The sequence below is a fragment of the Aedes aegypti genome, chromosome 2 (assembly GCF_002204515.2).
Source record: "Aedes aegypti strain LVP_AGWG chromosome 2, AaegL5.0 Primary Assembly, whole genome shotgun sequence".
Classification (NCBI taxonomy): Eukaryota; Metazoa; Arthropoda; class Insecta; order Diptera; family Culicidae; genus Aedes; species Aedes aegypti.
The window spans coordinates 111,917,998-111,935,918 of NC_035108.1; positions in this window are offsets into that span (position 1 = coordinate 111,917,998).

Below are 17,921 nucleotides of genomic sequence, written 5' to 3' on the forward strand. Positions count from 1 at the left end.
CTGGGTTCGCCGTAGAGTTGGGCGAGCTCGTGGTTCATCCTTCGTCGCCACACACCGTTCTCCTGTACACCGCCAAAGATTGTCAAGTGCTTGCAGGTCCTCCTCGAGCATCGTCCACGTTTCATGCCCGTAGAGGACTACCGGCCTTATGAGCGTTTTGTACATGGTACATTTGGTGCGGGCGTGAATCTTTTTTGACCGCAGCTTCTTCTGGAGGCCATAGTAGGCCCGACTTCCACTGATGATGCGCCTCCGTATTTCACGGCTAACGTTATTGTCAGCCGTCAGCAAGGATCCAAGGTAGACGAACTCGTCGACCACCTCGAACGTATCCCCGTCTATCTTAACACTGCTACCTAGGTGAGCCCTGTCGCGCTCGGCCCCACCAGCTAGCATGTACTTTGTCTTGGCCGCATTCACCACCAGTCCAACTTTTGCTGCCTCGCGTTTCAGGCGGGTGTACAGGTCTGCCACCTTTTCAAATGTTCGGCCGACGATGTCCATATCATCCGCGAAGCAAACCAATTGACTGGATCTCGTAAAAATCGTACCCCGGCTGTTAAGCCCGGCTCTCCGCATGACACCTTCTAGCGCAATATTGAACAACAGGCACGAAAGTCCATCACCTTGTCGTAGTCCCCGGTGGGATCCAAACGAACTGGAGTGTTCGCCTGAAAACTTCACACAATTTTGCACACCTTCCATCGTCGATCTTATCAGTCTCGTGAGCTTCCCGGGAAAGCTGTTCTCGTCCATGATTTTCCATAGCTCTACGCAGTCGATACTGTCGTATGCCGCCTTGAAATCGATGAAAAGGTGATGCGTTGGGACCTGGTATTCACGACATTTTTGGAGGATTTGCCGTACAGTAAAAATCTGGTCCGTTGTCGATCGGCCGTCAACGAAGCCGGCTTGATAACTTCCCACGAACTCGTTTACTACAGGTGACAGACGACGGAAGATGATCTGGGATAATACTTTGTATGCCGCATTTATTATGGTGATCGCTCGAAAGTTCTCACAATCTAACTTGTCGCCTTTCTTGTAGATGGGGCGGATTACCTCTTCCTTCCACTCCTCCGGTAGCTGTTCTGTTTCCCAGATTGTGCCTATCAGCCGGTGCAGACAAATGGCCAGCCTTTCCGGACCCATCTTTATGAGTTCAGCTCCGATACCATCCTTACCAGCAGCTTTATTGTTCTTGAGCTGGTGAATGGCATCCTTAACCTCCCACAAAGTGGGGGCTGGTTGGTTTCTATCTTCCGCAGTACTGACGAAGGCATTTCCTCCGTTGTCCCGTCCTTCATTGCCCGTGCTCTCAGCACCATTCAGGTGCTCGTCGAAGTGCTGCTTACACCTTTCGATCACCTCACGCTCGTCCGTCAGAATGCTCCCATCCTTATCCCTGCACATCTCGGCTCGCGGCACGAAGCCGTTGCGGGATGCGTTGAGCTTCTGATAGAATCTACGCGTTTCCTGAGACCGGCACAGTTGTTCCATCTCCTCGCACTCCGTCTCCTCCAGGCGGCGTTTTTTCTCCCGAAAGAGGCGGGTCTGCTGTTGCCGTTTCCGTTTATAGCGTTCCACGTTCTGCCGGGTCCCTTGCTGCAGCATGACCGCCCGCGCTGCATTCTTCTCCTCTAAAACCTCCTGGCACTCCTCGTCGAACCAATCGTTCCGTCGATTCCGTCCCACGTACCCGACGTTGCTCTCAGCTGCATCGTTGATGGCTGCTTTTACTGTTCTCCAGCAGTCCTCAAGAGGGGCTTCGTCCAGCTCACCCTCTTCCAGTAATGCAGCCTCGAGTTGCTGCGCGTATGCCGCTGCGACATCCGGTTGCTTGAGCCGCTCTAGGTCATACCGGGGTGGCCGTCGGTACCGTACGTTGTTAACGACGGAGAGTTTTGGGCGCAGTTTGACCATCACCAGATAGTGGTCAGAGTCGATGTTAGCGCCACGATAAGTCCTGACGTCGATAATGTCGGAGAAGTGCCGACCATCAATCAGAACGTGGTGATAATACTGAGAGGATTCTTGTGAGAATCCTGATAGGATGCTGATGATAATTCCGAGAAGATTCTCATGCGAATCCTGAAAGGATTCTGAAGAGAATACCTTAGGGATCCTCATGAGAATACCTTAAGGATTCTCGTGAGAATACTGAGAGAATTCTGATTAGAATACTGAGAGGATTCTGATGAGAATCCTGAGAGAATTCTGAAAAGAATTCTGATGAGATTCCTGAGAAGATTGTGATGACAATCCTGAAAAGATTTTAGTGAGAATCCTGAAAAGAATTCTGAGAAGATTTTTGTGATAATCCTGAAAAGATTCTGGTGAGAATCCTGAGCAAATTCTAGTGGGACTTCTGAGAGGATTCGGGTGAGAATCCTTAGGGGATTTTGGTAAGAGAGTATTCTGAATAGATAGAGATTGATGAGATGAATGAAAGGATTCCAACATAAAAATCATATTCTAACGCGATTTTCGAGTTGGTTCTAAGATTGTAAATGGACCCTGGTGAGAATTTTCCATATATTTGGTGAGAATTCTGGATCGATTCTTGTCTGAATCCAGAAAAAGATCTGTTGACAGATATGAAAGGATTCTTTTCTTAAAAGTTTTTCAATCTAACATGAATTTCACTTCGCCAATAAGTAGTATAATTTTAATTCCTATATGAATATAAAACCTATGTATACAATTTCTACATATCACTTCCAACAGTTCAACGCCATCGAGCAAGTTTGATTTATTACTTCTGTTAATTTCAATTTATGTGCATCAATCTGAGTTTTCGGGATCTAGACATCAGTGATCGGATCAAAAATATCAACATTTGTCCAAATAGTCTCCATAATAGGGTCCTAAAGCCCTGTCCTAATTTTAGTATCAAACGCTTAGGTTTAGGGCAGAAACACATGTTTACTCAATTTTTAAATGATTTTCATTTATTCAAGCCCAAAAAACATTTTTTTTTAAGATTTTTGAGATTTTGTCACACCCCTTGGATTAAACTCAAATTTTGGGTATATTTTGTTTTCCGTATACCTTCTGAAAAGTCAGATAAGAACAACCCCAGTGTTAAAACTATAAGCCCTGTGGTATTTTTGTCGAAAAAGTGAATTTCAAACATGATCACAAGTGTCAAGGTTCATATTTGAAACCATTTTTAAAATTGATTTTTAAAAATGTTATAGCCGTTATTTGAGCTAGAAAAATTTCTAAAGTGATTGGAAGAACATGCTCTTTCGTATTATTAAATAAAAACAAGAATTTATTAAACAATTTAGGACCCAATTGACGAAAAACAAAATTGCCGTCAAATACATTTTATATGGAGAATGTCGGTCCCCCAAGGAACATCGGAATATTTTCATAACTAGAACACCAACGATTAATATCGATATGTTTTCTATTTCGACCAAATGGCGTTCGGTCAAATGACCAGAAACCGATGTTTTTATCTTGATCAGGATCTTAATAGAAATTCCGGATCAACGGTATCATAATGATCACAAGTATTAGATACTAAGTAATTTAGCTTCTGATAGTTTTATCACAGACAAACAGACGTCACACTCTCATCATTGGCCATCGACCACCTTTTTAACGGTCGGTTCAAAAATATGGTAGGTGGCCGATTCACCACCCGCAGCGCTCGCATCGTTTTTGTTCGTGTTTGACGTTTGCACACTTCCGCCATCTGTTAGCCTATCGGCCAAACACACCGATTTTAGCATTGGGCGTACATGTCCTCGTGACTATGATTTTGATCGACATTTGTTCTAAGTGTTACGTCTGTTTCTCTGTGGTTTTATCTTTAATATTTCTTGTGACACAAATTTCCTTCAAATTTGCGTTTATGCGCAACACGATAGGGTGCCAGTGCCAATAGTGGATTACCTAAGCAATAAAAAATCACAACTTAATAACGAACAGCCTTAACAGAGATATGTTGGCTTCAACAGAAAGATTTCAACCTCTATTGTATGGGAAAAATACAAAAAAGAGTGATGAAATTATTGTTTGGGCATAAACTCGCTTGAGCCACTATTGGTACACGTGTTCCAGTAGTTGCGCTAATGCTCCAGTAGTAGACGTTCGGGAATGATATAAGGAATTTTAAACAAAATAGTTGATTTTTACACAGGTTTAACATTTTTCCCTCGTAGCAGCAACTAAAATCTTTGGAATGAAGCAAAAAGATAATTTCTGGGGCATTTCTTCGTTTTTTTTTATATCTAAGTATTTAAAAAAATCGCTTCTATAAGATGATCCATTACTGCAACACGACGCAACTACTGGTGCAAGGGTGTTTTTTTCCGGAAACTATACTATTTATGACGGATTTCACACCAACTCGACAAAGGTATTGGCAGCACCCCTTCAGAATTCAATGAAACTTTCTGGGTGTGAAGACTATGTGAAACTAAGATACTTTACATACTTGTTTTTTTTTTAACTGATCTAGACTTACATTTGGAAAGGGTCAAAGTTTTTTTACTTTTTTTATAAACCCGTATAACTCGAAAACGGTAAGACCTACAAAAAAGTGTTGTATGGAGGACTGTCGTGAAATTTCCTGAAGTTTTAGAGAAAAATATTGAAAAAGTAGAAAAACATTTTCTACACTGAAAAAATAAATATTCAAAACTTTAAATTCGATTTAAAGAAAAACGGCCGTTTCAGATTTTGATCATTCTTAAGCAAAAAGTTTTGTAATTGAATTTACTAAAAGTCTTCCATACATTGCAAATTGGGCATATTTTAGGGAAAAAAGTTTTTCTAACATCGATTTTTTTAAGTCTAAAATGATTTTTTTATTTTTTTTTATTTCGCTTCAAATAGTCTAGTACGATTTAAAATCGTCGTCATATTTTCAAGTGATAAATGAGTTTTAATCACAAAATAGAATGTATTTTTTATTAAAAATAGTTAAAAAATGGAATTATACAGTGATTATGTTTTTTTTTTTAAATGAGGGCAATTAATGGACTTCGCCTCTTCTTATGAGAAAATCAACTCCGTCTAACAATCCGACGGATTTTTATGGTTTAAAAGATATCACAACAGTATTGCAAACATTGAAAAGTAACAACCTTATCCATACCCCATTAAATTCATAATTCATAAAACATTTAAAATGGGGGTGAGATTGGGTCAAGGAAGAACGATGGTGAATGAAATCACAAGTTTACTTTTTTGTCCTTTTACGGTGGCATGTGTACTTTTTCCTCATTGAGATGTGTTTATTCTTTCTAGATACAGCATCGCTGAAACATCCAACAAGTCTAGTTGAGGATTCCGTGCATTGAATAACAATGCAACTCGTTTTGACAACTTCTCAAACCAGCAACTGTTTTTCGTGCGCAACAACATCGTAATATTTTATTGACTGTTTAACGAGAAACTTGCGACGATCGACGCGCCACCATGATTCATATAACGGTGGGTATTAGAACTAAGTTGGAGGTGATGATTTCGAATTTTGGAGGTTGAAATCACCTCCAAACACTAGCGATTTGGCGGTGGGATGTTGACGTTTTATCACGAATTTAATGTTTTTTTTTCAAATTTAATTATTTCTTAGTGTTTTCATATTACAGAAACATCGCACGGAAGTACAAATGAGTTGGATCACTGAAATACCGGAATTATGACGTCAACATCTGCCTAAAATTTTTAAAATAATCACTGTTTCTGCAAACCTTTGGGGAAACTGAATAGGCTTTATGGCAATGGGATGAGACTTTGTAGGCAATTCGAGGAGAAAAACAAGAAAATTTGTGTAAACTTGACGATAAATGCTGGGTTTACATATTTTTTCTCAAAGCTCTTCAAATTTGTGCCATAATCGTTCATTCAAGTGGGTTTATCATATTTGTGAAACATCTTAGATGTCTTTTTGTCTTGTTTGCATCGTATATCATCAATATTTTTCAGCTGTGAATGGTTTTGCAATCATTTTTTTCAAAAACAAGTTATTTCAATTACAGTGACCCATTGTCACCCCCTCTATGGGGTGAGATTGGGTCATTTTTCATTCACTTGTAGCGCCGCAATGAATACATATTTTTCTATAATTTTTTGGACAGTTTTTAAAGTATCATCAAAGCACATACCTACCAAATTTTAAGTTTATTGGAGTTAAAATGCGATAGTTATTCAATAAATCAATCGTACATATCCTTTTTTGACCCATTCTCACCCCGCAACGACGGTATTGTTGAATTTGACACCTGGGTTAAATGTGGCGCAACAAAATTAATTGTTGTTTCAACTTTTTTTTCTTTTGAAACAAAATTTTTTTGCATCAAAATAAAACTTATAGTTTTTAAAACAAATCTAGACTGTTTTTTATGTGTTAATATTTCCGTTTGAAATAAAAACTCATTTTTGTTGATCCCAGTCCCCTGAAACCTTTGTTTTTTTTCTGTTTTATGAAATAAACAACGATTGCCGCTCTGAATAGTTTATTTTATTTGCATTTAAGCTAAGTGAAGGTTTATGAAACTGTTTCCATAATCATAATAATAACTGATGAATGAACTTCATCCGCTCCGTGACAAAGAAAAAGAAAAAAGAGTAGTATTGGATCCGTTGAATCTGTTGCTTGCTCCTTTGTGGGCGAGCGACGGAATCCGGATCAATTGTGTTCGGTTCGCGTAGTAGTCGCACTATCGGTATCGGTCATCCGTGTATATGCTCACGTATTCATTTCACATTACAGCGAGGATTCGTTGGTTGGACACCGCCGCCTTCCATTTAGCGAATCCGACCCGTTAGTTGGAATGACTGACAGCTTATGAGGCTGTGAACCGTTTCACCAGTTCGTTTAACTTTTAGTTAAAATTTGACAGCTTGATAGTTATTTCCCCTCCGGTTAGAAATAACCCTGCTCTGGAGCATGGTTAAACTTGACAGTTCGAAAGTTATTTTTTGCTCCCGTGAATTTGAGAATAACTAACCATCTGTCAACTTTGTTCTGAAATAACTACTCGACTGTCAAAGCTCAAATGGGTCGACTGCGATTTTCAATTTAACCATTTGAGGGGAAAATAACTATCGAAATGTCAAATTTTAACTAATAGTTAAACGAACTGGTGAAACGGTTCACAGCCTGAAAATGCTCCAGACCTGGGAGGGAGGCACAGATACTACACACGAAATATAGAACAACGTTTGTTTGAACTGCAAGATAACTCCAGGCAGGCTTGGGGAAAATCGCTAGTTTTTTTTTTTTTTGTTGTGCACTTTCGATCTTTCCTGACAAACATGGAAAAAGGGCCACAATTTTCTATGCACTAAATATTCATTTTCATTGGAAAAAGTAAATCGATGCGTTTTTCAATGCTTCATATTCAATCAGATTGAAAGGTGCTCACATGACATTACTTGCATTATGTGCACGAATTGATATTCATTCGATTTTTGTCACTTTTGATGAAATGCGAAAATATGTTTTGATCCATCGCGCTTTTTCCATGTTAGTCCAATGTTTGAGATCTGGGCTCACAGTGACAGTTCGTGACAGCGGAATCCCGGCTCACTATGACGTACAGAAATTTTGTATTGGTTTCTCCCTCCCAGCTCTAGACTAACGCATCTGGAGCGCGAATCGTCACGAAATGTACATATACATACACATTTGTTCTATATATGGAGACTTCAGTTCGACGGTACTCAGACGTCAAAGTCAGTTTGACATCTTCTCTTGACATTCGCGTGCATTTTAGTTGGATTTTTTTTCCAACCAGCGAACATCCAACCATCGAGTCATTCCATGTAGTGGACCCCCAACGAGCGAATCCCAACTGTATATGTTTATCGTTTGCCAAAACGAATCCTTTCCTATATCCAAACTCTCAGTGTTTTCTTGTGAAAGTGCAGAGGACTCCTCGGCTTCCTGAAAGCAAGTAACACGTCAACATTTCCCTCCCATCCTCAAATTGACCTGCATTCGGACGCAGCCGGCGCCGGTATTGTTTGTTATAATAATGAGAGCACCAGTACTTACACATTGAAGATGCTACTGATCCTGAGTAGCATCTGTCGGTTTCATGTGTAAGTACAGCTGTTCTTGCAATAACGGAGTAGCAACTGCGGGCGGTCAATCATGCTCATGCTCATGGTCTCCGTGACAAAGCAAAAGGATGAAATCATCAGGTCATGTAGGAGTTGACTGAAATAATTTAAAATGTTTTAGTGGAAACACAAATTTTAACTCCTTAAGCAGAAGTTTTCTGCACGGCTTTCACTTTAATTTAATTCAACGCACCGTACATACTCACTTTCTCACCATTTCTAATGAAAACCAAAATGGCGTGTCAGTTTTTCTATACGTATGATTAATTTAATCAACAATGATGGAAAATCAAACACATGAAACTTCCATTTGACGCAATGGTTTTCATTTGTTGTTTTAACAAATTTCTAGGTAGGATTGCTCCCATTAAATTCAACAAAAATATACATTAGTTTGAATAGCTGTTATTTCTTTGCGGTTATATTTAGCAATGTGAAAAACCAACTGGGTATTTTTTACGAACTTTCTAGAGCAATCTTATAGATTTTTATTAAGTTGGTAGAAATTATTCATGATTTGTTGACGTTTCATGGTAGTAACTCAAAAATGCCAAAAATTTCGAATGTGACAAATGTGCAGTTATAAGTAGAGTAGTTTCTAAATTAAGTTCATCATTACATACTCCTACAATCTACAGGGTGATTACTATATCTTGTCAGTAAAATAAGTATTCATAGAAAAAAAATGGTTAAATGAATTTTAATTACCTGTGCATATCCAGTTTAGGACATCTATAACATTTGTCTTTGCTATACATAGATAACAAATTAGTTTTTTTACCTCAATTTCCAGCCACAAGCATTGTTTCAGAAGCATTACAGTTAACACGCACGTTATTCAAAAGCATATATTTTAACCAAAAAATACATATTTTTTTCGCTAAAATTTTGCATAATCAGTCTCATTCTAATCCCTAGTAAGTCTAAAAGATTGTGGTAACATGCTGTTTCAATCAGGCAATTTTTTCAGCGAAGTTTAGTCAAAAATACATATCTGTGGAAAACGTGCGTGCCAGGTGCAATGCCTTTAAAACAACACATATGACTAAAAACTAAGGTAAATGAAAAAAGATTTAATCTTTACTTTGTCAACACAAACTTTATAGATGTGCAAAACAGGATGTACACCGGAAATTAAAATTCATACATACATCTTTTATCTACGAACATTTACTTTACTGACAGGAATTAGTAACCACCCTGTAATGTGAGACTGTTAGTAACATAATTGATCTTCACCTAATCTGAAAAAAACAACCTAAAGAAAATAGTGTTTTAACATTTGGTCTCACATAACTGTCCGGGTATTTATGCATCATGGTACTTGATCTGCGTAATAACTTTGCCGAAATCTTCAACCTTCTAGTTCATCAGGGTTTTGGAATATCCGTGGAATCGATGATATGGCCCCAAGACAATCCGGAATAACACCGCATCACTTAGACCATATTGACCGCATCACTTAGACCATATTGACAAAAACATTTTAGGCTCATCCTTTTCGGTTATTCTGGCAACTGAAACAAGCTGGGATGAAAGCATAAAAAGCGAAGAAGTCTTTGGAAGCGGCTTCAACTTATTCAGAGGCGACCGGAATTTTTCAGAGTCCGGAAGAAAATCAGGCGGGGGAGTACTCGTTGCTCTTTCAACTGATTTTAATTCTGAAATTATTAATATGCAAAATTTTAAAGAATTCGAACAAGTCTGGGTAAAGTCACACATAGCAGGTGAAACACACTTGTTTGCCTCAGTGTATTTTCCACCTGACCATGCACATAAAGGCACGTATGATTATTTCTTACAATGTGCCGAACAAATTTTATCACAACTCCCCCAGAGGTTAAGGTTCACATCTATGGTGATTTTAACCAACACAATGCTGATTTCATTCGGGACTCTGAAAATGAATGTATTTTACTCCCAGTAGTCGGGGACAATGAAACATTGCAGTAGTCGGGGACAATGAAACATTGCAGTTTATTTTCGATAAAACCGCAAATTTAGGACTAAATCAAATTAATCATATTAAAAACAGACAAAACTGTTATTTGGATTTCTTATTGACAAACATTTACGAAGATTTCTGTGTAACTGAGTCATTGAATCCATTATGGAAAAATGAAGCGTTTCATACAGCAATCGAATATTCCCTACTCATCCATAAGAATGCAAGACCCAACGACTATGAATACGAGGAAGCCTTTGAATACAAATCAGCAGACTATGAAAAAATTAAATGTAGACTAAATAGTGTTAATTGGCAAGAAATAATCAGAAATGAAGGAAATGTTGAAACTGCTGCATTCATATTCAATGAAATTGTACTAGAAATCATAAAACAAGAAATTCCTTCCAAAAAAATACGGCGAAACCTCAGTACAAAAAATTCAATATGGTATAACAACCACATAAAAAATTTGAAAAATCGGAAGCAAAAGGCACACAAAATTTATAAGAAACACCAGAAAGATGAAAACTTAGCAAAATATTTGGACATTTGCAATCAATTGAATCTTGCCATCAGGGATGCTTTTGAAGAATACAATTTAAAAACTGAACTTGAAATAAAGTCCTGTCCAAAGAACTTCTTCAATTACGTAAAAACAAAACTAAAATCTGACAATTTTCCATCCGTTATGCACCTTGATAAAAATGTGGGTGACAACTCAGATAAAATTTTCAATCTATATGCAATTTTTTTCCAAGAAATCTATACTACATTTTCGGAAGAAGGCCGCGATCTCAATTAATTTGCGTTTTATCCGGAATTTTCTAGAGATATTGGTGTAAATCAAATCCATGTGCGGGAAATTTCAGACGCTCTAATGAATTTGGACGCTTCAAAAGGTCCCGGCCCTGACACGATTCCACCAATATTTATGAAAAATTTAGCAAAAGAACTTACAGCGCCATTGTTTTGGCTTTTTAATAAATCCCTTGAATCCGGAATCTTCCCAAAAATATGGAAAAGCTCCTTTTTAGTGCCTATCTTTAAATCTGGCCGAAAATCTGACATACGTAATTATCGTGGTATTGCCATTATCTCTTGTATTCCAAAACTTGTCGAGTCAATTGTCAACGAAAAATTATTTCTTCAAATCAAAAATAGAATTACTGACACACAACATGGCTTCTTTAAAGGTCGCTCGACCTCAACAAATTTACTTCAATTTGTTGACTGTTCATTGAATGCAATGGACAATGGAAACCACGTAGAAGCTCTTTATACGGACTTTAGCAAGGCATTTGATCGCATAGATATACCAATGCTACTTTTCAAACTAAAAAAAAAATTGGAATCGAGCCAAGACTGCTGAAATGGCTTGAATCGTATTTAACTGACCGCCAACAAATAATAAAATTCGAAGGAAACAAATCAAACCAATTCAAGTCACTTCGGGTGTCCCTCAAGGCTCTCATTTGGGACCTCTTCTTTTTATTATGTATGTAAACGACATTTCCTTCATTTTCAATAAACTCAAAGTGTTAATTTATGCCGATGACATGAAGCTCTACCTGGAAATAAGAAATGAAGAAGACATCAATGTATTCCGCAATGAAATAGAAAAATTCTACATATGGTGCAAAAAAAGCCTATTCGAACTGAATGTAAAAAAATGCAACCTAATATCATTTAGCAGAAAAAGAACAACATCACGCATTTCAATTTCATTAGGAAATCAAAATGTGGAAAAATGTGAAAGAGTAAGGGACTTAGGATCTTAGACTCTAAGCTTTCTTTCGTAGACCACTACAGTACAATAATTCACAGGGCTAATAACATGCTAGGGTTCATAAAACGCTTCTGCTACAACTTTCATGACCCATACACTCTAATATTGCATATGTAAGATCAATCATGGAATACTGCAACATTGTATGGTCTCCTTTCTCAATGACACACGAAGAAAGATTAGAATCTGTACAAAAACAATTTTTACTATATGCTCTTCGTAAATTAGGTTGGACATCATTTCCACTTCCACCCTACAAAGCACGCTGCATGCTTATTGACATACAAACGTTGAAAGAGGGGCGTGAAATCGCAAGAGTTTCATTTGTAAATGATATCGTTTCGCAACGTATTGATTCTTCAGAAATCTTATCAAAATTAAATTTCTACGCTCCTTCTAGGCAACTACGAAATCGTAACTTTTTCTTGACAAATCATCATCGAACAAATTATGCCAAAACGGGCCCTTAAATCAAATGATGGCCATTTACAATCAACATTGCGAAACTATTGACTTTACCATGTCTCGGCAAAATCTAAAAACATACTTCAAATCCATTAGAAATCGCAACACATAAAATAAAACAAAATGAAATTAACATTACTTACACTACACTTTCTTTTTCAATATTTTTTATAAATTTCATAATTTTAGTATTAAGAAACAAAACAAAAATATGTATATGTAAAATGTACTAGTCTACGTCGGTTGACGAAAATAAATAAAAACAAATTGGTGACTGGGATCTAATACAGGTAAATCCTACCTCCGAATAAATCAAAAAGCCAAAAATTATAAAATGCCTAAATTCCTAAACAGTGCCACTAGTAGATGCAGGCGATGAAGGGCAAGAGAGTGATCGAGTAGCAATGAGCGCTCAGAAAAGTGATCTTACTTTTCGGCCTACGGCAGTCTCCTTTTTATATCTCACCCTTCTTCCTCTATCCTTCCTCGTCTTCGTCTCTTTGATGTTTCCTTCATTATCGAGTAGTTTGCAACTTCTTACCCCGCTCTCGTCGGTATCCCAAGTTGTCGAAAGGTTTACTCCATAAGGAATAAAGTTTATGTTTATGTACGCTATTACACTGCGCATGTCGAGTGTCTTATATGCAAAGGTCTCCAACAGGCGATAGGGGTACTTGAAACTTGGAGAGCGAGAGACCCTTGCTTCTAAGCTTGCTTCGGCGATTTGTGAGCCAAGCCCACAGTCGGAGTAAGAAAACAGCACAGATTCAGTGCAATTCTAATGCTCAGTTGCGTTTCCATTCGGAGACTAAGTTATTGAAGTACTGGTGAAGTTGAACTCTGGGCTGCATGGTATTGGTGCTGGACCAAAGTAGAACAAATCTGAACATTCTCCTCGATGCTGCCTGTAATGACCTCGAATGTCGATTTGCCCAAATTTTTCTGATTAAACTAGTCATAAGTTATCTTATAATGATAAATAATCTCGAAAGACCAAGCTTTTCCAGGACACAAATTTTCAACTTAAAAAAACAACGTTACTTTTGTTTGCACAGAACTTGCAGTCTTCTTCACTATAAGTTACGAACAAAACCCTTTTTAAGTGAAACCTAATTTGTATTCAAAATCTCTGGTAATTTATATTGTTACAGCTAGCGTACATAGGTATAATATAAAACATTGCCCACTAAGGCCGGAACAAATCTTAAAATCTTCTTTTGTCACCTTCCATCAAAATGTGTCGAGGGGGGGGACAAAAAATAATAAAATGGAAATTCAGGGAAATTCATCATTTTTTATTCTCATATGGCGAAAAAGCATGTTTTGCCACATATATCCGTCAAATCAAAATGTTTGAATAATAAACACGGCACGGTTCATTGTTCGTAACATCGATCGCATAACATTTTTCATAAAACGGCTTTCAAATTGTACTCTAGCTATTAACAATTTCAAGAAGACTGCGAAAATGTTGCACTTATATCCAACTTGAAATCATATTTAGATTGTATCAATTTGGTCCAACATGCATGTAACATAAGGGCTATTCAAATTTTAAAAAAATTGAAAATACAATCTCTCATATCTTCCTTATAATCTTCACCATAAAAATAGTGTTATGTGAAATTTTCAGCTTTCTATGTGATGATTTAAAGGTGGCCCAAAGACGATGTAGGTTTATATGAAAATTAATATTCAGAAATTCTAAAAAATGTTCCAATTACGTTAGTACTGTAAGTACAAACATATCATCCCATAGAGAAAACTTATTCTTCAAGTCTTAATGAAGGAAGTTGCTGAAGAAACAAATCCGTTTTGAGCAAATTTTGTTTTGGATTTTGTAGATGTGAAGCTAAATAATAGCTAACAAACTCATGAATATCTTTTCTCATATCGGTCGGATTGAATTGCTCTCTTCAGCAAACTTCTTTGTTATGGTTCGAAGAATGAGTTTTTACTATGGGATGATAAATTTGTACATACATTCCAGTACTAAAGTGCTTGGAACATTTTTCAACATTTCTCCATAGTAATTTCTATATAAACCAACATCGTCTTTGGGCCACCTTCAAATCACTACCTAGAAAGCTGAAAATTTCACCGAACTCTTTTTTTATGGTAAGGATTGTAAGAAAGATATGGGAGATTGAATTTTCATTTTTTTTATTTTGAACAGCCCTAATGTAACAATCCCGGTCGGTCCAGGATCTTTTCGCTATTTTCTTAACTTCCCTGGGCATTAAGTGTCATCGTACCTGCCACATGATATACGAATGCGAAAATGGCAACTTAGGCAAAGAAAGCTCCCAGTTAATAATTGTGAAAGTGTTCATAAGGACACTAAGCTGAGAAGCAGGCTCTGTCCCGGTGGGCACGTAATGCCCATTAGAAGAAGAATTCATGTAAATCATAAAAAAATCTATTTTTATAGACCACACTGTTACCAAAAACGAACAGATTGAGGACTTGTAATCCATTAACACCTGTTATCTCATATAATACAGTAAAGACGAATTACAAAGCTAGCTAAAAAACACGAAAAATAATGAAAATCTACACTGAAAATAAGATATTTTATTTATTTCCCCCTTCTGACTTTTTGGAAATTTTGGAGGGGGGGGAGACAAAAGTAAAATTTCAAATTTGTTCCGGCCTAATTAAGGCCGCTATCGTCTAACCAATACCGCTATCGGCTAACCAATACCACTTGTAACAAACAGCGCACCAAGCCGAAATTCCTCGGCAGGTAATTTTCCATTATCATCGGTTAAGCTGCACTTAATAGGATGATTAATAATAGGAAAACACGAAATAAGTTTGTAAGCTTGCGGTACGGTATACCGTATCTTCGGATGACCAGCATTCAAATGGACCCTTCTTCGGCTAGCGTGGAAGGTAGCTGAAATGCGTTTTTCATCATCTTCGTCGGGCTCCATTCATAGATCGGTGGATGGAAACGGCCTAATGATCGGGGATGAGCTTGAACCTTTTTGCCCTGCTCGTATGCCTACCACTGCGTCACGTACCGCACTAAATACAATGCAGCAGCTCAGGAAACCGAATAAACCGATCTCACACATCGCTGCGCACCCGATGATGGATTATCGAAAAACAGCAATTTAAGATCTCCTTTGCGCTTCTAAAAAGCCGAAAAGACTAATTTAACACAGCGTAAAGTGTCTACGCGAAGGCTCTGGGGATTTTTTTTTGACAGTTTCGTTCGCGCTTGTTTTTTCAACTTTCCCGGTGAATATCCTGGGATTTTTATACACACAAACACGTCGGAACCCTTGATGAACAAAACTGAGTAAGAATCATTCAGATCCGTTGACCCGTTCGTAAGCCATTTCGTGACATACAAACACCATTCCATTTTTATTTATATAGATTCATGTATTAACAACCTAATTATCATCTATTGGATCATTGAACATCCCTTTGGTTGCAAACATAGCACAAAAAAATGGAAAATATTCGCCTCTGTTTGTTGATCAGGATGAGAGCGGGTCAGCGGATGTTACAAACAAGTGGTGACACACAGAAATCGGTGCCAAACAGTGGGTGGTGTGTGTCTGTCTTGTTTTCGTTCATAGCTCGTTATCTTCCACGGACGATATATTTACTGCTTCGCGGCTAAAGATGGATGAACCAACGTGTGAAGTTCGATTTTTGACCAACTTAGCCGCGTCGGGAGTCACTTCGCTATAGTGCGCATCTATGCTCTCCGCTGTGTGCATCATGCGCACTATTGACAATCGAGTTGCGACGCGGCGAAATTGGTCAAAATCAAACTTTGCACGTTGGTTAACCCATTTTCTAACGCGAAGCAGTATATATGTCATTAGAGCGATCCAAATTTTAAAAAATATTTGAAAATTCAATCTCCCATATGCTCCTACCATAAAAATAGTGTTCTGTGAAATTATCAGCTTTCTAGGTGTTGATTTAAAGGTGGCCCAAAGACAATGTAGGTTTGTATGGAAATTACTATGGAGAAATTTCGAGAAATGTTCCAAACACGCTAATACTGTAATGTAAGTAGAAACTTATCATCCCATATTGAAAACTCATTCTTCAAAACTTAATAAAGGATGTTGCTGAAGAAACAAATCCCTTTTGAGCTAATTTTGTTTGGGATATTAAGTTAAACAATAGCAAACAAAATCACCACCTAGAAAGCTGAGAATTCCACAGAACACTATTTTTATGGTAAAGCTAAGTATGCTGTTCAGCTCAAGAAAAGTAAAAATTTCTGCTGAAAGAAATGGTCAAGAAATTTTCTACAGTGAGCCCTATTTGAATTGACATTTCTTTTCAACTGCGTACTGCGATCAAAGAAAAATGCTTTTCTTGAGCATTTCTTGCAAGAAATTTCCCACGCATCGAGATAGGCGATTACTTTTCTGTTGAAGTGCATACTTCCCATAAGGATGGTAAGGAACATATGGGAGATTGGATTCTCAAACATTTTTAAATTTTGAACCGCCCTAATATGTCATGCGTGTTGTATGAATGCAGACCGATAAATGGAATGAAGTTATGGCTTGTGTGTCAATAATCGTAAAATTTTCCAAAGCCTTCTTGAAATAACTCCAGGTATTTTATAAAATTCCTACGGAAATTCATGCAGAAATTCCCACATGCATTTTTTTTTAGATTTTTCAGCGATTTTTACAAGAGTTTAGTCTCACATTGGGCCGTATGAATAAAATGTAGTAAAGTTGAGTTTACTACATTCTCGGTAGTAAACGCTATATGTGGAACACGAGTGGAACATGTTTGTGTCATTTTCCTTTCTACACCTTTCGAACATACTACAAACAACACATTGTTATGAATAAAGGTAGCATTTACTACAAAGCTACTGGTAGTTAGCTTCAGAGGTTGCTACACATGCTTTGAGATTGCGGAATTGAATGGAATAATTTACTTTTGAGTAAAAATCATGGGAAAACGATATGAGTTTTGATATTTCGGAAGGTATTTTGAGTTTTGCTTAGGAATTCTGAGGTTACGAAAACATTCGCCCCGCCAATGCTGAGATTCCGGTAAGATTACCGGCAGTAGCAATTTGTAATATCCGTGTGAATTCTGGCATTACGATAATTATGTTATTTTCTAGGAATTTTAGGATGTCGGTAGGAATTTAGATATTTATAATGTAATTTGAAATTTTACTTGTAAACTCTGACATCTCAGATTTCCTTTTGAATTCCGGAATTCCTGTAGGAACTTTGGGATTCCGATAGGGATGTCGGATTTTTTGTGATAATTCTGGAAGTTTAAATACCATTCTAGGAATATTGCGGAAATATTAGGAATATGTTAAAAACTCTAGAATTGGGGTGGGAATGGGATTCCGAATATTAATCTCTTGGAATTCTGTGGGTATCTTTGAGACGGTATTTTTGAAAGAATCTATGAGATTGCGGTGGGATTCCTGCGAATTATTGTGTGAATATTTGTAATTCTGAAAACCAATCTTCGTAATTATTGTAAAAACCTTTAAGATTCCGTTGATCTCCAGTTCCGTTGGAATTTCAAAGCAAAGCTTTAATATAAACGATTTGAATGTCGGTAAATATTTTATAGATTTCAATGGGATTTTTTGTGAAATCGACAAGAATTTTGATA